Raw genomic sequence first — 26559 nt, 5'->3', positions numbered from 1 at the left:
AATGACTCAGGAGGCTGAGGAAGGAGGATCACAAGTTTGAGGCCAGTCTTTGCAATTTAGCCAGAACTTCAGCAACTTAGCAAGACCCTGTCTCAAAATTTAAAAAGAATTGGGGCCAGGTGCAGTGATACATGCCCATAATCCCAATGCCTTGGGGGGCCAAGACAGGAGGACCATACGTCAAGGCCAGCCTCAGTACCTCAGCAAGGCCCTGAGAAACTTATCGAGACCCTGTCTTGAAATAAAAATGTAATAATAATGAAAAGGACTGGTGCTGTAGCTCAGGGGTAAAGTGTCCCTAGGTTCAATCCCTAGTACCCCTCTACCCCCGCCTCCACAAAAAAAATTGGCTCACCTCCCAGGGTGGTTGTCAGGAATAAATGACTTTATTCAAATAAAGCTACTTAGAATAAATGACGTCTCCAGAGGGTTTCCTGTGATGGTGTGGTGAGGGGACCCGTGGGTGAGGCTCAGGAATTTGGGATTTGAATCCAGCCCACTCTGCGTTCCTCTCCTTCTCCTCCTTTTTTTTTCTTTTTTTGGTACTGGGGTTTGAACTCAGAGGCACTTTACCTCTGAGCCACTCCCCAGCCCTTTTTATTTTGCATTTTGAGAAAGGGTCTCACTAGGTTGCTGATAGCCTCCCTAAGTTGCTGAGGCTGGCTTTGAACCTGAGATCCTCCTGCCTCAGCCTCCCGCTGCAGTTACAGGCATGCACCACTGCACCCCACTTGGGGTGTCTTAACTTAGGTTTGGACTGGCCTGCAGGGGCTGCCGCCGCCTTTGGGCCACTCCCCTCCCTGCAGTCTCGCCCAGGTCACCGCACACACTTATCTCCTGGGGCACTGATCCAGTTCAAACCCCTCATCTTTCAGGATTTGATAACAATTATTATTGTGCCAGACACTGCTCAGAGCCCATTTATGTCAGTGGATCCCTTCAGCTCTCAGGACCTGCCTCTGCGCAGGCGTCGGCCTGAGCTCACCTCAGATGAGGAACCTGAGGCCCGGCGGGTGGAGGAACTTGCCCGGCACCTGCCAGCAGGCCCAAGGCCCAGACCAGAGCATTATTCACCCAACAGTCAAAACGGATTCTCCTGCCTTCGCCGTTCAGTGCTCTTTGCGTAAAGCTGGGGCCGGAGGCCAGCCGCTGGATCCGTTTTCTGTGTGGTCACCGGGGCTCTGCCCAGCCCAGGGCGGGCATGGTCTTGCAGGGCTCCCTGGGTCCCTCCCTCTGGGGAGGGCAGGAGGCAGGGGGAGAGGTGCGCCCGCCTCCACGCGCTCCTTCCGCCAGACAACCCCTCCTCCCGCTCTCTGGGGCTCCTCCGTCCCAATGGCTGCAGAGGATCAAAACAGTTAAAAGTGAAAACCCACAGCATTTTCTGCACAGTTCCCTCTGCCTCTTGAGGAAGGAGGCGCGAGTATTCGCAGGAGCTTTCAAGTTGTTGGGAGCAGAAATGAGCCCCTTTCATGGCTCCTTCCCTGCGTGCGGCCCTCCGCGCAAGGTGCTATTATTAGCATCGCCTCTGCGATCTGCCGAGCAGGCACCCCCTCCAAGAAGTAATTAAATGCGTTATTCTCTGCGAAATAAAAGCATGCATCCATATTTGCATGCTTCTGACACCATTCTGTTCTTTTTTTTTTTTTTTTTTTTCTGATTTGCGGAATCTGGAGCTGAATCCCATGTCAAGCAGGCAGGTAGCCCTGGCCAAGGGCTGGGTGGAGTTCCCAGGGCAGGCCCTGGGCAGATCCTGGATGTTTGAGGAGGTGGCTTGTTTGTGGGTTTTGAGGCTGTATATTGGGGCTGTCTGTTGAGAGATGGAAGGATCCAGGTTCCTGGACCAGATGGGGCTGGTGACCTAACTGCGGCCTGTGCTGAGCTGAGTGACCCCCAACAAGAAGGCTCCTCTCTTGATCTTATCTACTAGAGCCAGGAACTGAGCCTCTTTCTTTTCTTTTTTTTTTTTTTTTTTTTTTTTTTTTTTTTTTTTTTTTGGTACGAGGGGCTGAACCCAGGGGCACTTAACCACTGAGCCACATCCCTGGCCCTTTTAGTTTTTATTTTGAGAAACGGCCTTGCTAAGTTGCTGAGGCTGGCTTTGAACTTGGGATCTTCCTGCCTCAGCCTCCAGTCTCAGCCTCCTGGGTTGCTGAGATTACAGGCGTGTACCACCAACTCCGGGCCGGAGCTTCTTTCTTAGGTTCCTCCCTTTCCTTCAGTTCCCATATCAAATTTGTTTCCTCGCCTTACGGTTTGATTTACTAAACAGTCCCGATCCATCTGCTCTTCTCCTCAGCTACCAGGACCTCAGCGCAGGTCGTGTGGTAGCAGGAGGGCAGCGGCTAGCGGCACAGGCTGTGGAGCGGGACCCGGGGTCCCACTCTGGACTCTGCCGTTACTTGCCACGTGACCTTGGACTGGGGTTGCCGTGAATAGGAAATTAAAACTACAGGATGCCCATTTGAATTTAATATGCAACATTTGGGATTATATTCATACTTTCAAAAATTGCTTGCTTATCTGAAATTCAAATTCAGTTGCTCATTCTGGATTTTATCTGGCAGGCCTATATTGAACCAGTTTCTTAACTTCTCAGTTGCCGGGTCTATGAAATGGGAATGATAAGAGGACATGCTTCAGGGGCGGGTCTGAGGTGGAAGGAGTTAAAGATGTGGAACACGGAGAATAGGACGGTAAGAACCATCTCACTCAATTAGTTTATTAGGACGGGCTTCATATATTGAAGACGCCCAGTGCAGCTGGCGTGTTATTTTTCACACTCCCTCTTCTCCCACCTTCACCAGAGACAGCAAACCAGCAACGTGGGGGATGGAGGTTAGACCTCAGGGGAACTTCCAGGGAAGATGGACCAGACACACCCCTACTGTGCAGGTGCCCCGAAGCTCTAAGTTGCTGGGGGAGTTGGATGATGGGGCAACAGCACACAGACAAGGACAAGCCCCCAGGACACTGAGAATGAATCAACTCTGAGTGGGCCACCCACACAGATGAGTGGATGACCCCCAAACACGGCCAGGTTGGTGGGTAGAAGTCACAGGAAAAAACACACGACACACGATCCTAGTCACCCAAAGTTCAAAAACGGGGGAAACTAAGCAATTTGGGGGCAGGAGCAGGTGAATGTGTAGGGGGAGCTGGGAGGCCTGGCCAGGGGCCCCCAGGGAAGGAGGCCCTCCAGAGGGACATGGCTGTGGCTGCCAGCAATGTTCTGGCCCTTGACTGCAGTGGCGTTCACCCTGGTGTTTGCTTTAAAATAATTTGTTAATGGAACATTTGTTTCATGCCCTTTTCTGGACATGAGATTTATTTTACAATAAGAAAAGGTTACGAAGACGGGAGGAGGGAGGTTGGAGCCTGTGAGGCCCCTGAAGACTCACCTTCTTCCTGGGAGGAGCCCGGGGCTCACCTTCTTCCTGGGAGGAGCCTAAAGTTTTACCGACTTGTAGAGGAGCTGTCCAGGGAAGAGCGAAAACCAGCCTCTCCTTGCCCCTGACCTTCGAAAGCAAGGCTAGAGAGGGAGGCTGGCCCCCATGCTGCCCTGGGCCTGGGCCTTCTGGCCTGGGTCAGACTCATTAAGATGCCCCGTCACTCTGTCCACCTACCTGTGCAGGCAGCTGCTGAAAAGAGACCGGCAGGGGGGCGGGGGAGGCTGAGGACCCCAGGCTTGCCATGCCAGCTCTGTGTTCTTAGCCAGTCCATTCTAATGACAGCTCCTCAGGATGTCCCTGGGCCCTGCCCGCAGGAGCAGGGGTAATTATTGGAGATAATGATCACTTGAGGGGGCAGGGGGCACCTTTCATTAACCCCAGACCCCCTGTCTGGAGGTGACGACCCGCTCTGAGGAGCCTGACCCTGGCCTTGCCAGCCCCACCTCGAGCTGAGCTGTGCCGGTGGCAGATCCCCCGCCTTCTTCACCTTAATTCCCGGGTGAGTGACATTTAAGGGCAAGCTCTTCATCCAGCCATAACAATTTACAAGCCGTGCACCCGGGGGTTGTTCTGGGGCCCGCGGGGGGCGGGGCAGCAGTCGCCCTTTATCATCTGCTGGGGTGAGGGGCCAGGTGATGCATGACCCCTCATTAAAGCCCCGCCGACCGGCAGCCAGCTATACGGGGAAGTAAAACATTTTAGCAACCCATTCACTGCTCATTTCCCAAGCCGCCCTCCCTGTCGGGAAAGCTGCAGCTGGGAGCACTGAAATGTCTTATTTACGTCCTTCCCTCCCTACAGCACTTGGCAGGGTGGAAGCCTGTGGGCTCTGTGCTGCTGCCCCAGCCCCCGAGCTGAGCAGGGCTGCTCCCCATCTTGCCCTTCAGAGCAGGCACCCTAGAACCACCTGGAAACATCTGGAACCATCTGGAACCATCTCTCACTGTTGTTTCCAAAGAGATTTCATCCAACTACCTGAGCCCTTCATTGACTCAAGTTCTGTTGCTAGTAAAGCCAGAGGCAGCCTTTGAACCCAGGGCTCTGGACCATGGAAAGCCAGATTCTTTCCAGAGAGAAGTCAGGCCAAGCAAGGAAGAAACACACAGAGGATGTGACCTTGGGCTGGCCCCCAAGACAGCAGAGGTGTGAAAGGGGAGAAACCCCTTCCCATAGGAGAATACGATGACCTCCCTGCCCAGGGCTGGCAGGTTCCTGGGTCCTCTTTCTCATCTCAAGCTTCACTACCTGCTGGCCAGCCCTCTGGGGAGCCTCTGATTCTCTCTCTCTCTCATTTATTTTTGGTACCAGAAATGGAACCCAGGGGCACTTAACAACTGAGCCACATCCCCAGCCCTTTTTAAAAGCGTTTTATTTAGAGACAGAGTCTCTGTTAAGTTACTTAGGGCCTTGCCAAGTTGCTGAGGCTGGCCTCGAGCTCGCATTCCTCCTGCTTCAGCTTCCCTGGCCGCTGGGATTACAGGTGTGCGCCACCGCCTGCACCTCCTCCTTTCGGTCTTCTGAAACAAACTGAAGGGCTGGGAAAAGGGATGCCGCGGGCCTTGGCGTGTGAGGGCCTGGCGGGCGGGCAAGCTGGAGCTCAGGCTTCACCTCGGGCTCAGCCCCTCCGCGGCTCCAGATCAAGTGGGTCCAGTCATTTTCGGCTTCCAAGGGTTGTCGTGAAGACTAGAATAGCTCACATTCCACGGGAGGCCTGGTTCAGAACAGGCCGCCAATGCACGCTGGCTTGGAGGCAGAGCTGGCGGTGCACACACCAAGAATTCAGGACCCCTTGCCATGGCATGGCACTGGGGGCTAAGAAGTAGCTGCCCAGCCAGGAACCCCATTTTTCAGACCCCTTTGTGCCTGGGTGAGGTCACATTTCTAGTTGTCACCAATGGAAGGTGTGCAAGGTGTTGTATGCTGCTTCTGGGCAGAAAGGATCAATAATTGATGTTCTTCCCTGTCCCCTGGTGGCACGGAGAGGAGCTGGAGTTCTTGAAGGGGACAGAGCCTGAGCCCTAACCAGCCACACAGAAAGTTGTCCTCACAGCAACACCAGCTTTGGGCTATGACTGAGCAAGAAATGAACTTTTGTAGGTTCAGCCACAGAGATGTAGGGTTCCCTTGTTACAGCAGCTGGCGCTGTCTCTTCCTTTTCTACCCCTATCCAGCCCCCGCCTTTCTTCCTGTCCATGCCTCATGGTCTTCAGTGAGTCTGTTTCCTGTTCTCAGATGCTGCCCATGTCCTTCCATTCAGATCTTCCGACCCAGAGTCTTCCAAGTTGCCCTGGCATCCAGGGGGGCTGAATGTAGCCATGTTGGCCATCAGGCCCAGGGCGACTAGGGCCTTCTTTCCAACCTCAGTGGGTGCCAACAGGCTTTCTGCTGGTCCAGAGATCTTGCTTAGTCGTATGGTCCTCTAGGACTGGTTTGTAAGGGCAAGACCACACTGGACTTAAGAAACCTCCAACTGGGTGCTGTGGCTCATGCCTGTAATCCCAGTGGCTTGGGAGGCTGAGGCAGGAGGATTGGGAGTTCAAAACCAGCCTTAACAACTCAGTGAGATCCTGTCTCTAAATAAAATACAATAAAAAAAAAAAAAAGGGGGGGGTGCCGAGGATGTGGCTCAGTGGTTAAGTGCCCCTCGGTTCAGCCTCTGGTACCAAAAAAAAAAAAAAAAAAAAAAAAAAGGAACCTCCATCTCCCCCTCCCACCACCGGTGCCCAGGGAGAAAGGAGCCAGCCGACAGCAGCAGTCAGCTTTGGCCTGCAAATGCTGCTCCCCCTCATGTCCTCATGTCCCATCTCCTGGAACAGCTGTCTGTGAGCCTGGGGGTGGCAGGGAGGAGGCTCTGAACTTCCACCTTTTCCATGAGATTTCCTTCTCCCCAGGCTCCCTCAAGCCCTGCTCTCCTCTGACCCTTGCCCCCTCTCCCCAGTGCCTTAGCTCTGTCCCCCGCCGCCCACTCCCACGTCCTCCCAGGAGGATGCTGTGGCGGTGTCCTCCTCAGAAGAGAGCGCAGCCGGAGTCTGGGAGAGGTCATCTCCAGGGGGACAGGCTTTTTCTTTGCCTCTGCCTTGGCAGCATATGAAGCCCCTGGAGGGAGACGGTGGCAAATTGGATAAAAATCTCTCTGAGGCAGAGTCTCTTTCCTGGGATTAGGCGACTTTCACGCTGGCCTCCCAGACAGACTCTGCTCTGAGTCATGTCCACCTGACCACCTGACGGCAGCGTGGGCAGGAGCTGCCTTCCCCCACCTTCTTACCAAATTCTTGTTTTAATGATCTAGAGTTTTCTCAGCACAGCCCGAACTTCCTCCCAGCTCAGAGCCCCACCAAACTGTGGCCCTGCCCTTTCTGCTGAACTTCCATCAGCATGTATTGCTTTGAAACTTTTCTGAGCCTAATCTCCCGGACTTTAGTTCCTGGTCTCTTTCCTACAAGCTGACAGCTCAGCTCTGATTACCCTCAGGTGACCCTGGACAACCCCTCTGCTGCCAGCCAGCTCCCTGGGATCTGCCTGGGGATTCCGAGCCCACCACATAGCCTCTGCTCTCTCTCCAGGAGGCTCTCCATCTCTACTGGCAGAGGAGTGTTCTGGGACACCTGGTCCTGAGATGCCCATGGGGAGTGGTCAGTTTCCTTGGAGAGAGGCCAGGCTGAGTCAAGATTTCACAAGAAAAGGGCGTCTAGGGCTGAGTCTGGCTGGATGCCTGGGAGCTGGTGGGAGAGAGCTTCAGAGGTTCTTCTGACCGTGGGGACAGCAGGGGACAGCGTGTACAAGGGCCTGGGGTGGGGAGCTCTGACCCTGAGGCAGAGGAGTGGCAGGTGTGTAAGTTATCGCTGTAACAAATACGTGAGATACGCCAGGCACAGTGGCTGTGATCCCAGTGACTCAGGAGGCTGAGGCAGGGGGACGAGTTCAAGGCCAGCCTGGGCAATTTAGGGAGGCCCTGTCTGGAAATTAAAAAATAAAAAGGGCTGGACACGTGACTCAGTGGTAAAGCGCCCCTGGGTTCAATCCCCAGTACAAGACAAAGGCGCCTGAGATAAACCAACCTCTAAGGAGGAAAGTTTCATTTTGACACGTGGTTTCTGAGGTTTTGGTCCCTGGTTGATTGGCACTGTTGTTTTGGGCCTGGGGTGCCATTGTCCATCATGGCAGGAGTGGGTGGCAGAGGGCTGGTCACCTCATGGTGGCCAGCAAGTAAAGGGAGAGGACGGGAAGGGGCCAGTGTCCCGATATCCCCTTCAAGGGCACCTCCCCGTGACCTAACAGGGGCTGCCTCCCACTCCTTCCTGATGACAGAACCTAAAGAGGCCCCACAGCGTCGTGCTGGGCCCTGATCCTCCAGCCTTTGTGGCATTAACCCTGTCAGTGGCTCTATCTTTGTGAGTTGTCTATGGTCTGTCTTCTCCACTAGGCTAAAGCCCACGCGGGAGGCCTGTGACTTTTGTGTTCCCGTCCCCAGGCCTGGCACTGGGGAGGGTGCAGAGACCTTGTGACAAAGGGAAGACTGAGGCCCAAGTGTCTCCCAGACCTGGGACTCCCTGAGGCCAGAGTCTGTCGCCCTGTTCAGCCCGGATCCCTTCGTCCCCTGCACAGAGCAGGGGCTGGTTCTAGAAGAAAACATAGTGTCAACATTTAGTGGGGTTCAGGCAATGACTTCCTCAGTAGGACTTCTATGACTCAGGAATAATACCAAGAAAGGCATCCAGTTAAAAAGCTTCTGCAAGCAAAGGAAACAATTATGAATGTGAAGAGAGAGCCCACAGAATGGGAGAAGATCTTTGCCAGCTGCACCAACAGGGGATTTATATCCAGAATATATTTTAAAATGCAAAAAATTTAATACAAAAAAAAAAAAAAATCCAACACTGAGCTGTGGCTTCCCATCTACTAATGGGTTGGGACAGCTCTGCAGCCATCTTGGATTATCCCCCACGCTGACACCACCATCTTTAGTTGGGGCAGCTTCCATCTTGGGACACCTACTGGACACTAGAAGCTCATTATCAAGGTACCTACAGGTTAACCACTGTGGCTGCAACCAAACTTGGGACATGGCTGCTTACATCCAGAGATAACAGCCAGGTCCTGCAAGATCATCCCCAAGGGCCCTGCAGGCTTGGTTACATCTGAGGTATTCCTGCTAGGTGTGCTAATAGCCACCATCTTGCTGCAGAGGCAGGAGAGAGTCCTGCAAGGAGTCAGTAGGTGGGAAACGGGTGCAAGGGCATCCTGATCCCAGCTCATCCAGCCAACCAGCCCGGCACCCACCCAGATCCCAGAGACAACTTAGGAACACTTGCTGGGACCCTACATCAGCCTGGTCCATGACTCCACTGATCATCTGGTCCCCCCAGTTTGGTAATTGACAGGGCCCTCTGGCTCCTCCCCCCACCCCCCTCTCCCAACCATCCCCTGGCCACCAACGGCCCACTGCCTGCAGCTATGTGACTGGCACATAGCTTTCAACTCCTGGTCCTGATTTGACCAGTATAGAACAGCTTTCCAAGGTGCACAGGTCCTGGCACTCAGCCCTCAGGACCCCCCAGGGAGAGAGTCCCCTGATTGGGAAGTTGAAAGGGCAGGGGCAGGAGAGAAACAACTTAGAGACTCAATTATAGACCAGGAATTGCGGGGTCCACAGGTGAGGGGAGGGGATAAGGCCAGGCTCCTGTGTCACAGGAGTGGACCCCAAAGGAGAGCAGTCTTCCAGAGGGACTGGCAATTGTTATATCCCCCCTCCAGGAGCCCCACCTCCAAGTCTAATCCTCCCACCTTAGTAACTGTCATTGTCCTGCGGGTGGAGTTACCAGCAAACTCCAGGCAACCCCGCCTATCAGAAGAGAAGGGAGGCAGAGAAGACATTGGACTCCAGCAAAAACAACTGTTCAATTTTCCTTCAAGACTCTTTTTTTCCATTTTTTTCTTTTTTCATTTTCTGCTCTTACATCCCCATCATCTTTGAAATCAAGTAGCTTTCATGCATCAGGCTAATGAAGACTGGGACGTTTGAATAGTATATCACAGTTTTGTTGTGAATTCTTTTTTTTTTTTTTTTTTACTTGCTCTATTTTCCTCTTATTTATCTGTTTCCTTGGAGTCTCTTTCTCCCTTTTCTCCTAACAACTTATTTCGATTCTCTTTTCCTCTTCCTATGATCTAGTGCAGTCTCACTTCTTATCTCATTAACTTCACATCCTACACCCCTCCCCATCCTCTCTGTCGATTAGAAATTGTAGGCCTTATTGCAAACCTATTGTTTATGCTGTAGATGATAATTGAACACATACTCTCTGTTTATTACCACAATGCTGTTAATGTCTTAATACGTGCTATTTGGTTTAAGGCTGCATATTGTTTGCATTGGGTGCTACTAATATTGATCTCCTCCTTAAGGGTAAGGTATTGGAAACCTGCAGGGACACTATAAATCTATAGGGAGGAAGCTGTAATACTTCAGATGTGCACTGCTAGAGGGGAAGATACGCTAATAACATGAGAAAATAAGGGAAGGAAACGCCTCAAACAAACCAAGATGCTATATTAATAGAATCCATTGACAGCACAGCAGAAGAAATGTCAGAAAAGGAGTTCAAAATGTACATGATTAAAATGATCCTCGAAATAAAGTATGATATAAGAGAGCAAATGCAGGCAACAAAAGATCACTTCAATAAAGAGTTAAAAGAGCAAATGCAGGAAGCAAAAGATTATTTCAATAAAGAGATAGAGATTCTGAAAAAGAAACCCAAACAAATCCTTGAAATGAAGGAAACAATAAACAAATTAAAAACTCAATAGAAAGTATCACCAACAGACTAGATCATTTGGAAGACAGAACCTCAGACAATGATGATGAAATATTTAATCTTGAAAATAAAGTTGGTCACACAAAGAACATGGTAAGAAATCATGAACAGACACTCCAAGAATCATGGGATAACATGAAAAGACCAAATTTAAGAATTATTGGGATTGAGGAAGGCTCAGAGATACAAATCAAAGAAACGAACAATCTATTCAATGAAATAACATTAGAACATTTCCCAAACCTGAAGAATGAAATGGAAATTCAAATACAAGAGACTTACAGGACACAGAATGTACAAAATTACAACAAATCCACACCAAGTCACATTATAATGAAAATGTCCAGCATACGAAATAAGGATAGAATTTTTAAAACTTGCAAGAGAAAAGTATCAGATTACGTATGGGTGAGACCAATATGGATATCAGCATATTTCTCAACCCAGATCCTAAAAGCTGGGAGGGCCTGGAACAACATATTTCAAGCTCTGAAAGAACATGGATGCCAATCAAGAATCTTATACCCAGCAAAACTGAACTTCAGATCTGATGATGAAACCTTCTATGATAAAAGTTAGAAGAATTTACAAATAGAAATTCTGCATTAGAGAACATTCTCAGCAAAATATCCCATGAGGAGGAAATGAAAAACAACAATGAAAGTCAGCAAAGGGGGGAACTGCACTAAAGGAAAATCCAATCAAAGGAGAAACCAAGGGGATTGGGGATATAGCTCAGTTAATAGAGTGCTTGCCTTGCAAACACAAGGCCCTGGGTTCAAATCCGCAGCCCCACAAAAAAAAAAAAAAAAAAAAAAAAAAAAAAGGAGAAACCAAGTGAAGTTATAAACCAAAAATAAGCCAAAATGACCAGGAATACAAATCATATCTCAATAATAATCCTGAATGTTATTGAACTGAATACATTAATCAAAGACAGACTGGCAGATTGGATTTTTAAAAAAGACCCAACAATATGCTGCTCAAGAAACTCATCTCATAGGAAAAGACATCCACAGACTGAAGGTGAAAGGATGGGAAAAAAACATACTACACATATGAACTCCATAAAAAAGCATGGATTTCCATCCTCACATCAGATAAAGTGGATTTCAAACCAAAATTAGTCAGAAGGGATAACGAACATACTGCTTAAGGGAATCATACACCAACAAGCCATAACAATTATAAATATATATGCCCCAAACAATGGAGCATCTATATACAACAAACACTTTTCAATTTCAGGAATCAAATAGACCACAAAACAATAATACTGGGTGACTTTAACACACGTCTCTCACCACCGTATAGATCTTCCAAACAAAAACTAAAGAAAGAAACCATAGAATTCAATAATACAATTGATAATTTAGACTTAACAGACATACGTAGAATATTCCATCCATCAATGAGAGAATACACCTTTTTCTCAACAGCATATGGATCCTTGTCTAAAATAGACCATATGTTATGCCACAAAGCAACTCTTAGCAAATACAAAAAAAAAAAAAAAGAAAAGAAATATTACCCTGCATTCTCTCAGATCAAAATGGAATGAAATTAGAAATCAATGATAAAATAAAAAATAGAAACCACTCCAACACATGGAGACTAAATAATATGCTATTGAATGATGCATGGATAGAAAACATGAGGGAGGAGATAAAAAGTTCTTAGAGGTAAATGATAATGAGAATATGACATATCAAAATCTCTGGGACACTATGAAAGCAGTACTAAGAGGAAAGTTCATTGCATTGAGCTCATTCAATAAAAGAATAAAAAGTCAACAATTAAATGATTTAACATTACATCTCCAAGCCCTAGAAAAAGAACAGATCAACACCAAAAGTAGAAGAAGACAGGAAATAATTAAAATCAGAGCTGAAATCAATGAAATGGAAACAAAAGAAACACTTGAAAAAATTGACAAAACAAAAAGCTCGTTCTTTGAAAAAATAAACAAAATTGATAAACCCTTAGCCACACTAACAAAGAGAAGGAGAGAGAAAACTCAAATTACTAAAATTCATGATGAAAAAGGAAATATCACAAAGGACTCTATTGAAATACAAAAGATAATTAGAAACTATTTTGAAAATCCATACTTCAACAGAATGGAAAATATCGAAGACATTGACAAATTTCTAGAGACATATGATCCGCCCAAACTGAATCAGGAGGACATACAAAATATAAACAGATCAATTTCAAGCAATGAAATAGAAGAGACCATCAAAAGCCTACCAACCAAGAAAAGCCCAGGACCAGACAGATTCTCAGCCAAGTTCTACGAGACCTTCAAAGAAGAATTAACACCAATACTCTTCAAATGATTCCATGAAATGGAAAAGGAGGAAACCCTTCCAAACTCATTTTATGAAGCTAGTATCACTCTCATACCAAAAGCAGACAAAGACACATCAAGGAAAAAAACCTTCAGACCAATATCCCTGATGAAGATAGAACATTCTGGCAAATCACATATAAAAACATATTAAATATATAGTGCACTATATGATCAAGTGGGGTTCATCCCAGGGATGCAAGGTTGGTTCAACATCTGAAATCAATAATTGTAATTCATCACATCAATAGAATTAAAATTAAGAATCATATGATAATTTCAATAGATGCAGAAAAAGCATTTGATAAAATACAGCACTACTTCATGCTCAAAACACCAGAAAAATAGGAATAGTAGGAACATCCCTCAACATTGTAAAGGCTATCTATGCTAAGCCCAAGGTCAACATCATTCTATATGGGGAAAAATTAAAGCATTCCCTCTAAAAATTGGAACAAGACGGATGACCTCTTTCACCACTTCTACTCAATATAGTCCTTGAAATTCTAGCTAGATCAATTAGACAGACAAAAGTAATTAAAGAGATATTAATAGGAAAAGAAGAACTCAAACTATCACTATTTGCCAATGACATGAGTCTATATTTAGAGGATCCAAAAACTTCCACCAGAAAACTTCTAGAACTAATAAATGAATTAAGCAAATTAGAAGGATATAAAATCAACACTCATAAATCTAATGCATTTCTATTCATAAGTGATGAATCCTCTGAAAGAGAAATTAAGAAAACTACCCCATTCACAATAGCCTCAACAAAAGTAAAATACTTGGGAATCAATCTAGCAAAAAAGGTGAAAGACCTCTACAATGAAAACTACAGAACACTACAGAAAGAAATTAAAGAAAACCTTAGAAGATGGAAACATCTCCCACGTTCTTGGATAGGAAGAATTAATATTGTCAAAATGGCCATACTACCAAAAGTGCTATACAGATTCAATTGCAATTCCAATTGAAATCCCAATGACATTCCTCATAGAAATAGAGAAAGCAATCATGAAATTCAACTGGAAGAATAAGAGACCCAGAATAGACAAGGCAATGCTTAGCAGGAAGAGTGAAGCAGGAGGCATCACAATACCAGATCTTAAACTCTACTATAGAGCAATAGTAACAAAAATGGCATGGTATTGGCACCAAAATAGACAGGTAGATCAATGGTACAGGATAGAAGACACAGAGAAAAACCCACATAAATATAGTTACCTCAACTAGACAAAGGAGCCAATAATATACAATGGAGAAAAGATAGCCTCTTCAACAAATGGTGCTGGGAAAACTGGAAATCCATGTGTAACAAAATGAAATTAAACCTCTATCTCTCGCCCTGCACAAAACTCAACTCAAAATGGATCCAGGACCTAGGAACTGAACCTGACCCTGCATCTAATAGAAGAAAAAGTAGGCCTGAATCTTCATCATGTCAGTTTAGGACCAGATTTCCTTAACAAGATTCCCAAAGTGCAAGAAATAAAATCAAGTATCAATAAATGGGATGGATTCAAATTAAAGTTTTTTTCTCAGCAAAGGAAACAATCAATAATGTGAAGAGAGAACCTACAGAGTGGGAGAAAATCTTTACCATAAGCACTTCAGATAGAGCACTAATCCCCAGAATTTATAAAGAACTCACAAAACTTAACACCCAAAATACAAATAACCCAATCAATAAATGGGTTAAGGAACTGAGCAGACCCTTCACAGAAGAAGATATACAATCGATCAACAAATATATGAAAAAATGTTCAATATCTCTAGTAATTAGAGAAATGCAAATAAAAACTACACTAAGATTTCATATCATTCCAATTTCAATGGCTATTATCAAAAATACAAGCAACAATAAGTGTTGGTGAGGATGTGGGGAAAAGGTACACTCATACGTTGCTGGTGGGATTGCAAATTGGTGCAGCCATTCTGGAAAGCAGTATGGAAATTCCTTAGAAAACTTGGAATGGAACCACCATTTGACCCAGCTATACCACTCCTGGGTTTATTATACCCAAAGGACTTAAAATCAGCATACTACAGTGATGCAGCCACATCAATGTTTATAGCAGCTCAATTCACAATAGCTAGATTGTGGGACCAACCTAGATGCCCTTCAATTGATGAATAGATAAAGAAAGTGTGGTATATATACACAATGGAATACTACTCAGCCATAAAGAATAAAATTATGGCATTTGCAGGTAAATGGATGGAGTTGGAGAATATCATGTTAAGTGAGGTAAGCCAATCCCCAAAAACCAAAGGCCAAATGTTTTCTCTGGTAAATGGATGCTGATACATAAGGGAGGGGATGGGGAGGCGGGGGGGCAAGGAAAGAATGGAGGAACCTTGGATTGTGTAGAAGGAAATGAGGGGAGAGGAGGGGGCAGAGGGCAGGATAGATGATGGAATGAGACAGACATCATTACCCCATGTATGTGTATGATTACACAAAGGTATGAATCTATATTGTGTACAACCAGAGAAATGAAAAGTTGTCCTCCATTTGTGTACGACAAATAGAAATGCACTCTGCTCTCATGTATAACTAAACAGAACAAACAATAAAAAAGAAGAAATACAAACGGCCAACAAATGTATGAAAAAATGCTCAACATCTTTAGCAGTTAGAAAAATGCAAATCAAAACTGCACTATTTCATCTCCAGTTAGAATGGCAGTCATCAAGAATACAAATAATAAGTGCCTTCACAGCGGCGCATGCCTATAATCCCAGAGGCTCAGGAGGCTGGGGAAGGAGGATCATGAGTTCAAAGTCAGTCTCAGCAACTTAGCAAGACCCGTCTCTAAATAAAAATACCAAAAAGGGCTGGGATGTGGCTCAGTGGTTAGGTGCCCCTGGGTTCAATTCCTGGTACCAGAAAAAGAAAAGAATAGAAATAATAAATGCCAGAAAGGAGGTGGGGGAAAAGGAACACTTACATACTCTTGGTGGGATTGTAAATTAGTGCACCTCTATGGAAATGAGCATGGAGGTTTCTCAAAAGATGACGAACCAGCCTACGTATCTGTAACAGATGAGTTGATAAAGAAAACGGGGTCTATACACAGTATGGAGTTTTATTCAGCCATAAAGAAGAAATGATGTCATCTGCAGGAAAATGGATGGAACTGGAGAACATCATGTTAAGTGAAATAAGCTGAACTTGGAAAGTTAACAAAGGTCATGTTTTCCTCTCATATGTGGAAGCTAGAGAGGAAAAAGGAAAAGAAAGCAGGAGGCAGGGGGAATCTCATGAAAATAAAAGGGAGACCTGTAGAGGAAGGGGACCAGGGGGAGGAGGAGGGAGGAAAAGTGGAAGGACAGGGGAGGGAAGTTGACCAAATCATGTTATGCACATGTATTAATATATCACAATGAATCCTACTATTATGCATAATTATAATGCACCAATACATTTTTTTTTTAAACTTTGGTACCAGGGATTGAACCCAGAGGTGCTTAACCACATCCATATCCCTTTTTAAAAATATTTTTAAAATTTTTAGACAGGGTCTTTCTAAGTTGCCTAGGGCCTCACTAAGTTGCTGAGGCTGGCCTCCAACTTTCGATCCTCCTGCCTCAGCCTCCCAAGATGTCGGGATTACCAGTGTGCACCGTGGCACATGGCACCAATGCATATTTTTTAAAAAGGTATCTTGATGCCTGCTTTTGTGAGTCCATTTCAATGAAAGACAGTGTGCCTGAAAGATCAGAGTGTGCACACATGCTCTCTTGTGCTGTCTGGACACAGCCCCACTTCCACCCTTGAGTGCAACAGTCTTTTCTCTTTGCTCCTTTCTGTGTTCATTTCCCTTGCCCAGTCCGGGTCTCTGTTTCCACCTGTTTCTGTCACGCTCTGTCTTGACCGCTCTCTGTCTCTGTCAATCTGTGTCTCTTTCCATCTGCCTCTATTGCTCGCTGGGTCTCTGCTCTCTCTACTGCATTGTAAGTCTCTTTTCTGACTGTGCATTTGTGTCTGTCTGTCCCTCCACATCCTGGGCCCTCTTCATTTGCATCTGCCTGCTCTCCCTTTACCACCCAGGTCCTCTGGGCCGCAGCTTCTCCAGCTCCACAGCAGCGGCCTCTCTGTGGGTCACTAGCTGGCACTTACTGAGCTCTCAAGGCAATCTGAGAAAGAAGGGAGGGGACACAAGCAGGAGCTGGCAGCAAGCATGGGGCAGCCGTGAGGTAGTGCTGAGTAGACAGGAGGCAAGACGCACAGGGCAGGGGAGGCTCAGAAGAATGGGTGGGGTGCAGAAGGGAGAAAGGTAGTGTTCCCGCCTCCCCCAGAGTCAGGGAGACTTGGAGGCCTCAGACAGGGCCTGAAACACAGGGGATGCCAGTTTCCATGACCTCCAACTCCTAGCAGGGGACTTTATTTTTTGGTACCAAGGATTGAACCCGGGGCGCTTAACCACTGCACCACATTCCCAGCCCTTTTGACTTTTTATTTAGAGATAAGGGTCTTGCTAAGTTGCCGAGGCTAGTTTTGAACTTGCAATCCTCCTGCCTCAGCCTCCTGAGTTGCTGGGATTACAGGGGTGACCCACTGCATCCAGCTAGCAGGGGGATATTGGACCCTAATTACTAGGGACAGGGAGTAGATGGGGATCCAAGTCATGGGAGAGCAGTGAGTGTGTGAGAACACACTTGGGTCAGGTGTGGGTCATTATTGCTCTTTGTTCTAGTTCTGGGTCTCCCAGCTTCCAGATTCTAGTTTCTGGCCCCCTCCTAATTGGATGGGCTATATGAGCAGTTCTGGTGAACAGCATTGCTGGGCAGAAGAGCTTAATTGCCTTGTCTTCAGAGGTTTCTGACCAGCAAGGTTTGCACTAATGGCCTCTCCATTAGCCTGGGTCCTGGAGAAACTACCATGAGCAGAGTCTGTGATGGCACATAGAATGAGCAAGAACTAAGACTTTGTGCTTTTAAATCATTGAGATCTTGGAGCTGTTTGTTAAGGAAGCAAAACTTTGCCTATCCTGACTAATACAGTATCTCTCTCTCTCTCTCTCTCTCGCTCCTTGTCTGAATGTATGTCTATATGTGAGTGCAGAGTGAGTAGGATTTTTAAAGAGTGCTTTTGTGTCTATATACATATATGTGCATGTATGTTTATGGTATGTGTGAGTACAAATAAATCTACATATAGTTTTGACATACCCCAGCATTAATCAAAGAAGGAAAGTTTCCCTCTGCTGCCTTCTTGCTCCCTGTTTTAAGCCAAATTACAAAGGGCCACATCATCTTAGTGCCAGATTGCCTCCTGATGGGACACACAGCTTCAACCTGTGACTCTTCCTGTCCTGGGCGCTGCCACCCTCTTCCCTGAGTGTTCCGGGGGTGGCTACTGCTTCTGCCTACCCAGTCGATTTCTATTTCCCCACACCCCAGGCAGGTGACTGGGTCTGGGGTGGTCATGTGACCTGAGCCAGCACACAGACACCTTCTTTGGGATCGTGCTGCTGCAGCTGGTGGGGAAGGTTGCCTCTTCCCTTTGGGGTGATAGAGGAAGCGTCTGTCCTTGCCCTGGAGGAATGAGTGGTCAGACAGAAAGGAGCAAAATGAGAAAGAAACGAGAGGGAGTCTGGGGCCGCGCAGTCTCCCTGATGGCGTGGGTCTGTGTGTTCATCCACTTGCTCACCAAGCATGGGGACACCGGAGCCCCGCTGCCCGGGCTGGGATCTTAGCCTGGTCACTTCCTAGCTAAGTGCTGTGGGCTCCTTATTTAATCCCTGCACCTTGTTTCCTCTGTACCAATGACAGTGTCAGCGTCACGCATCACCGTGAGAAATAAGTGGATCCACATGAATGCTCAGAACAGTGCCTGATGCGAAGAGAGCAGCTGACGTCAACTTTGATCACTTCCAAACTGGGGTGAGTCATGTTTTTGTTCCTGGCAATTAAAACGACCCTGATTATCAGTCTGATTCTCTCTTCCCTGTCCTGACGCAGCAAAGAAAGATCTGGTTTCACTACTTCTCCTTTTACTCCTGGCTCAGAAACATGAAGAGAAACCCCATTAGATTTCTAGCAAGTCTTATTTTTCAAGAACAGCCACAGCAGGGCAGCAGGACGATGTCATGGGCGTCACGCGGGCAGGAGCAGCTACAGGAAGTGCCAGGTAGAGTGCTCCCCAAGTGCCAGGTAGAATGCTCCCCAAGTGCCAGGTAGAGTGCTCCCAGCCCAGCTGGCTCTTCCCGGCCCCTGCTAGTCTGGGATGGTCCCTGAAGGGACTTGAGGTTCAGACAGGCCTGGGTGGAATCCTGACTCTTCTGACCAGCTGTGGGACCCCAAGTAGCACTTACTGACCTTGCACAGCCTCAGCGTTTTAATCCACAAAAGGAACTAACAATGACACCTGCTCCGTGGGTTGACATAGTCCGTAGAAAGTGTGGGTCGCGGCACACACCCCTGGATGCGATTGTGGTCATTAAATCACCCGAGACTTGCTGTCGAAAGTCTCTCCCGTCAGATGAGGGAGATTTGTGTGGAACCCAATGGTGGGGATTCCAGTCCTTTCCAGAAACTGCTTCTGCATCTTCTGAGTATGAGGTCTTCTTTCCTCGACAGTCCCTGCCCCCGTTCAGCCCAGGCTGGGCTGTGTCTGTCTGTGTCTCTGAACCTGGGAGTTTCGCCCCTGGTCCTTGGCAGAAAGACCCTTTCTGGGGCCTTGAGATCAGGTGGAGGGGTCTGGTTGTCCTCCTCCTCCTCTCCGAGTCCCTCCTGTCCCTCCTTCCAGGGCCCCGGGCCCCCTTCCTGGGTCTGCCTTCTCTCTCCCTCCCCGTTACCGTGGGTCCGCCCTGCCTCCCCTGCTCTAAACCTGCTGGGGACCTCCTCTCCTAATAACCCTGCCAGGTCAGGCTCCCAGGTCTCTTGCTTCTCTTTCTCCTGCAGTTCCCAGCAGCACTTCCTGTGAGCTCCACGCCCTGAACACGCTCTTGGGATCTACCAAGGCCAGGCGGATCTGTCTCCAAGTCCCGCTGACTGTGGCCTGCATGGCCTGGTTCCCTGCCTTCAGCCTTGGGGTTGGATCCACCGGCGGCCAGCCCCAAGAGACAGGAGGGAGGGGACTGAGGTCTTTTTCTCCTAAGTTGTTCCCCTGGAGCCGCAGGTGCAGGCTACAGCTGCGGTCCAGCGGCCCCTCAAGCCGGCTCTCTGTCCCTTGTCCCTCTGAGCTGGCTCCGGTGACCAGCCCGGGAGCCCCAGTCTCCCCGGCTGGTTTCCCCGCACATGCCCACACCTTTGCACCTCGCTCACCCCTTCGTTCATCTCTCTGGGACTCACTCAGTGGAACGCACCCTGAGTTTCCTGCCACACCAGATTATTAACAAGATGCCCAGTGCCCAACCCATGGGGCACCCTTGGCGTTTCTCCCTGGCGCTTTCTGCTGTCTGCGACCCGCCTCCACCACATCTTCCCCACGCGCAGCTCCTCTGTCCTGCTCCAGCACAGCCCGCCCCCGGCTGTCAGTCACTTCTGACCCAGGCTCCAGCTCTTGTCCCCTCTGCACTAGCCCCGTCCTCACCCTTGGGGTTCCAGTCACTGGACATCATCTGTCCAGCCTCTGCACATGGGCTCAGGCCAGACTATCCAGCCACCTGGACGTCACGTCGATCTGGGAGACCTAAGCTACCTCAAACTCAGCACGTTCCCAGCCGGATTCCTTCCGCAGAGCCTGCTCTTCCCCCGCGTGAGCCTGGTGGGTGGTGCTGCAGTTCCCACACGGCCAGCAGTCGGCCTTGACTTCCATTTTGCTTATTCTGGATCCATCCTCTTGGGGCCTGGTGCTTGAACCTCCAAAGTATTTCCTTTTTAAAATTTCTTATTTGTTCTTTTTACTTCTATAAGACAGCAGAGTGTATTTTGACATATTACACATACATGGAGTACAACTTCCCATTCTTGTGGTTGTGCATGATGTGGAGTTTCACTGGTCATTTATTCACATATGAACATAGGAAGGTTCTGTCGGATTCATTCTACTGTCTTTCCCATTCCATCCCCCACTCTTCCCCCATTCCCCCGTCCAAAGAGGTGAACCTCCACTCCTCCCCTGACCTGCCCATTGTGAGTCAGTATCCACATATCAGAGTGAACATTCACCCTTTGGTTTTTGGGGATTGGCTTGTTTCACTTAGCATGACAGTCTCCAGTTCTATCCATTTATCAGCAAATGCCATAATTTCATTCTTCTTTATGGCTGAGTAATATCCCATTGTGTATAGGTACCACAGTTTTTTTTATCCATTCTTCATCTGTTGAAGGGCACCTAGGTTAGTTCCATAGCTTAGTGATTGTGAATTGAGCTGCTATAAACATGGATGTGGCCATGTCACTGTAGTACACTAATTTTGAGTACATGCCAAAGAATGGGATAACTGGGTCAAATTGTGGTTCCATTCCAAATTTTCGGAGGAATCTTCATCCTGCTTTCCAGAGTGGTTGTGCTAACTTGCATTCCCACCAGCAATGTATGAGTGTGCCTTTCCCCCCACATCCTCACCAACATTTATCATTACTTGTATTCTTGATAATTGCCATTCTGATTGGAGTGAGATGAAATCTTAGAGTAGTTTTGATTTGCATTTCTCTAATTGCTAGAGATGTTGAACATTTTTTCATATATTTGTTGACCAATACTATTTCTTCTATGAAGTGCCTGTTCAATTCCTTTACCCATTTATTGGTTGAGTTATTTGTTTTTTTTGGTGTTAAGGTTTTTGAGTTCTTTGTATATCTTGGAGATGAATGCTCTATTTGAGGTGCAGGTGGTAAAGATTTTCTCCCACTCTGTAGGCTCTCTCTTCATGTTCTCGATTGTTTCTTTAGCTGTGAAGAAGCTTTTTAGTTCGATACCAGTGCATTTATTGATTCTCGATTTTACTTCTTGCCTTTAGGAGTCTTGTTGAGGGAGTCGGTTCCTACGCTGACATGGTGGAGAGTTGACCCTACCAAAATATTCCTTGACTCTCCCTTCCCCCAACCCAATCCTCACTAAGCCGACATGGTTCTCCATTATTCCCCTCCTCCCCGCGCCCACAACCATCCTGGACTGTTACAGAAACACCCGAGCTGATCTCCCGTCTCCAACATCCCCTCCAATCCACTCTTTGCATTATAAATCTGAGCTCTCTGCTCCCCTGGTCTAAAACCTTCCATGGTTCCCTATTGTGAGCTTGTTAGGTGACAACCAAGACCATCTGTGAGCTGAGCCCTGCTTCTTCCTCCTGCAATCGGCCCCTCCAAGCCTTCGCCCTGAGAATGCAGGGTATCCACACACGCCAGGCCTCTGCCGTCTGCCTGGAACTCTCTCCACCCCCTCGGGCCTCTGGCCAACCCTACACAACCTGAACTGCACCTTAAAGCCTGTTTGGGGATTATTTCTCCAGGCAGAGGCAAAGTAGCCAGATTTTATTTTTTTAATCTCAAAGTAAATAAACTGGGGGTGGGGGGGCTTGAAGCGGAGTTGGGGATAAAAGCCATGGTTTGGGTGGGAAGCCGGTGCCTGCAAAATGCTCCTCCCACGCTTTTGACAGCCTTCTCTGTTAAGTCCAGCTCACGTTCTTCCCTCCGGGCTGCTTTCCTCCTCTTTGCGACTGAGAATTCCCTGTGTTTAATGGTGGCTGCAGACTCGTGACTGCCAGGCTGTGGTGTGCTGAGCAACTCACTTACCCTCTCTGGGCCGCTGACTGGCTCTCTGCAGAGGTTCTGTTTCCAGTGGTTGCTGAAGACAGCTGTGAATGTGCACCTCGCAACTCGGGGCGGCAGAGCTGGTCTCCCCACGGGGTCCGACCTTGCCCCTGACCTCCCGTGGGCACCTTGAACCCAAGGGCCTAGGCGAGGCGTCGTCTGGTTTCCCCAGTGACAACTCCGCCTGCAGGACCCAGCCTTCTGAGGCCACCGCTCCTGGAGCTTATGCTCCTCTTGTTTCCTCTTTGCAGTTCAGTTGGATGCAGGGAGGGTTCCCCAGAGCTGTCCATCCTGGATGCAGCCATTCCCTCCCTTGTGTGGGCAGGGGGAGAGGGGACTGAGGAGCTGGACACAGGCTGGGACAGGTCCTTTAGGAGCTGCTGGGAGTGGCGACTTCATCCTCAGTTCAGCCCAGGGGGTCTGACCTGCTCCACCGCCCCGTCCCCAGAGTCTGTCTTGCCCTTTCCAGAAGGAGAGCTCCCCTTCTGTCTCTTCACTGCCTTCCTGCCGGCTGGGGTCAGGAAGACCCCAGGAGTGGGAGGGGGAAAGGATTTAACACAGGGCAAGAGGGACAGCAGAGGGGGACAAGAGCGGGAGCAAGCCCACTGACAGGCAACTCTGGCCGGCAGGCGGCTTCAGAGGCTCGCTTGGGTGCTGGGCCAAGCAGCCCTGCAAAAGCCCCTCTCCTGACCTTCCTCAGGAGCAGTTTCAATCAGCAACGTTGTTTATGCAGGGAGGAGTGGGCAGGGGCCACGTGAGCCCGCCATCAGCCCCCTGCAGCCCCCACGCCCCCAACCCAGGAAGCCCCCACTCGGCCTCTGGCAGCACAGCACCCTGTGGCCAGGACTGGCCAGGGGCCCCTGATGACACCCAGGCAGAGGGCGGCCGGGGCAGAAGCAAGGAGCACCCTGACCAGTTGCCGCCCGGCCAATCCTCATCTCTGGTCACAGCCGCCAGCAATCCATTCGTTCGTCCTCCAAGCCGCCACCCGCCCTGGACACCTGGACAGCCCAGTGGCTGTCAGCGGCAGGCCCTGGGTGTCTGTCCCTTGTCTGCTGTCTTTTCTCTCGTCCTGTTTCCAGGGGCCTCTGCGCCCGACTACTGCTTGTCTTCCTGCCTCTCTGGGATCGAGACATCTGTCATGAATTCTCAATCAGTCCTCCCAACTGCCCCGCGTCTCTTGCCTCTGAAGCCTCCACAATCTACATGTATCTACACACCTATTACGGCGGCCACCTATGCATCGCGCAGGCCCCATTATCCATCATTTATCTGCCTATGTATCATTCATGCTCCCGGCCATCTATTATCCATCACCTCTCCGCAGCCCTTTGATGTCCCGCACTTTGCCATGGGGGTTAACGCTGTCAGGCTTGCTTTTCCGGCCCCAGAGAACAAAGAGACCAAAGGGAACAGAGATGCCACTGCAGGGTGCTTCAGAGAGAGAGCTGGGGTTTAGAGGAGAGTGGAAGGACCCGAGAGGTGTCTGGTCGGCTGTTCTGCCAGGAACTGCAGTCACTGTCCCATTGTCCCTCCTCTGCCACCTCCCAAGAGATTAAGAGGACCCAGGTTTGATTTGTAGCAGGAGAGCCTTAGGCTAGACACAAGTGAGACTGTTGGTGGAAAGAATGGCACTCTCTGGAGGAAGAGCAGCAGTGTCAGCAGGAGACGGCCCAGGCTCAGAGAGCCACGGGGCCAGGGAGAGATGGAGATGGAACTGTGAGTGAGGCCAAGGGGTGCCCGCAACTCACACATGTGCACATGTGCGTGCGCACACACACACTGTGGGATCACGGGGCTCCCTCTGGCTGAGGAGTCTTCCGGAGCCCGGCGGCACCATCCCAGGGCCCAGCATTTGGTGTTATAAGCTCTGCTCCTCGTCTTGCTGATGCTGCCGTAGGTTCTCCCTGGGGCATGGTTCCCTGGAGGAGCTGTGGGTTACGGATCCTTTGCACCTCAGCTTTTCCCACGGCCTGCTTCTTTTGCGTTGGCTCCGCTCCACCGCCCCCACCTCCCTGAGACCCTCAGAGAAGCACAGCAGCTGCAGGAAGGGGCGCAGGAGCATCGGGGCACCTCGGGCAGGGCTCTGCCATTACTACTTCTGCATTCCCAGTTCTGAGCACAACAGCAAGCTGAGCAGAAGTCTCCTACAAGGCCAGGTGCCCGAAGGGAAGCTCACCATAGTCTGTCCCGCCTGAAAGAGGTGGGCAGGGGGCAGGTGGCTGCAGTAGGGCCACCTCAGTCTCAGGACCCAGCCCTCAGCTCTGGGTTCCCAAGGTGAGCTTGCGAGGGACACTATCCCTTTTGTAATCCTTTGCGGGGGTTCTTGGCATGGAGGTACCCTGCCCAGGAGCTGGGTTCTAGGGGAGGCGGGAGGGCCCAGGTGCTGCGGCTGGCTTCTTAGCCTGTGGGCTGCAGACAAGAAGAACACACCTGCTCTTTTTACCAGTAGGAAACTCAGCTTCCTGCGTTGCTTGGTTCCATGGGCTTCTTGGCACCTGAATTTGCTAGGAGCGGAGGACCTGGGGAGGGAGAAGCAGGGGGTGGCCTCCCACAGGCCTGCCTCCTCCCAGCCCCAAGGGTTAAAAAGCACTTAGCAGCAGCATATAATAAAGCAAATGTAAGAGAAAGAATATCCCAAGGATTTAATAAACTGCAAACAAAATTATCACGATTCTTTTCCTAGCCAGTTGAGTTTTCAGTGATTAAGAAAATACAATTTCCTGTAATTAAATCTTAACAAGAAATGTTATTAAAAACACTCTGTCCCAGCTCCTGTAATAATTGCATGCTCCCCTAGAACGGTAAACAGAATTAGACTCTGCAGCGTACATGCTAATCCATGTGTCATTTTGATCAAATTTGTACTAATAACCTGTCTTCTTATTCTGAGACAGGGAAGGCAGAGGCAAGAGGCAGCCAGGCCCCGAGGGCAAAACTGAACCCTGGTCAGGGAGCGTAGCCACCGTGATGGGCAGTGGCAAACTTACTGAGCACATACTATGTGCCAGACTCTGCTCAGCATGTTATATGTGTAATTTCACTTCCTGCGTGGCTGCAGTCCCTCTGGGGACCTGTGCTGTCCTGTCAGATGAGGACATTCTCTGTCCTTGAGAACAGGACTGTCCTGATTCTGCAGAGGATTGCTGGTTACTAGAGGGAAGGCCTTCCTGACATCAGGCCATGCCAGCCACAGGAGCAAGGGGGCTAGGGTTTCGCCTTCAGAGTTTCTTTTCTTTTTGAAAAAAATCAAGGGACAGACAGGGGCCCTTTCCAAGGGACTGGGTGTGAGGGCTGGGGGCTGGAGTTTGTGTGGTGCAGAGGACAGGCTCTGCTAATGGCCTTAGGGTACAGCTGAGAAGAACATTCTAGCACTGTGAAGAGGGATGGGGTTGAGTGTGCCGCTGTAGAAGTCACACTGCTCTCTCTGAGCGGGGTGTGTGTCAGCCTGTCGTGTGTGCGCGTGCGTGTGGGCGCATGGTGGAGAGGACAGAGCCGCCCAGCACAGGCCCTGGCTGTTGTCCCCCACAGCAGCCCGTCCCCCCTGCCGCGTTCCCTGCGGAAGACAAGCCAGAAGTGATCCTCAGCTCACCAGCTCCTGCGCCCACAGCCCCAGTGCCTCCATCTCTCACTCCAGGTCCTCTAATTAACTTTTCTAATTAATTTCCCTCTGGAAGGAGGGGGAGGACGTTCTCTTCCCGATCCTTTGGGGACCAGGTCACACTGACCTAGAGGGCCCTGTCCATGCCCTTCATACCCATTGCACAGCTCTCGACCCTGCTCGGAGGAGCCTGGGTCCAGGGAAGGTGGCCGAGGAGAAGGGACCCCGCGCAGGAACACAACGCCCCGACTGTGTGCCGAGAGAGGGTGCGAGGCTTCCCGAGCGAGCGGGGATAAGGGGACAGGACAGGCGGGTTCCCATTTGGCCCTCGCTCACTCTGGTTCTGCACCCCAGTCTCCCCTGCCGCAGGTGTTTCTCCTACGCCCCAGGTGCGGCGCTGCAGGTTCCACTCCATCCGGGTTCCGCCCTGGCTCCAAGGCTCCTGGCGCTCAGCGGCCCCTCCCCCGCCCCCTCCGCCTGCTGGGGACCATGGTCGGGTCTTGGCATTTGCTGTTTTCCTCCTCACAGACCATCCTACATCACTGATTGGAATCCAAACCTCGAACCAGAGAGCAGGACTTGGGTGTCTTCTGTCGTTAAGGAGCCCAGCACATAGCGACTAGGTAAGGTCTG

The sequence above is a fragment of the Sciurus vulgaris genome (genome assembly GCF_902686455.1).
Source record: "Sciurus vulgaris genome assembly, chromosome: 7".
Classification (NCBI taxonomy): Eukaryota; Metazoa; Chordata; class Mammalia; order Rodentia; family Sciuridae; genus Sciurus; species Sciurus vulgaris.
This window is presented reverse-complemented; position numbering follows the sequence as displayed.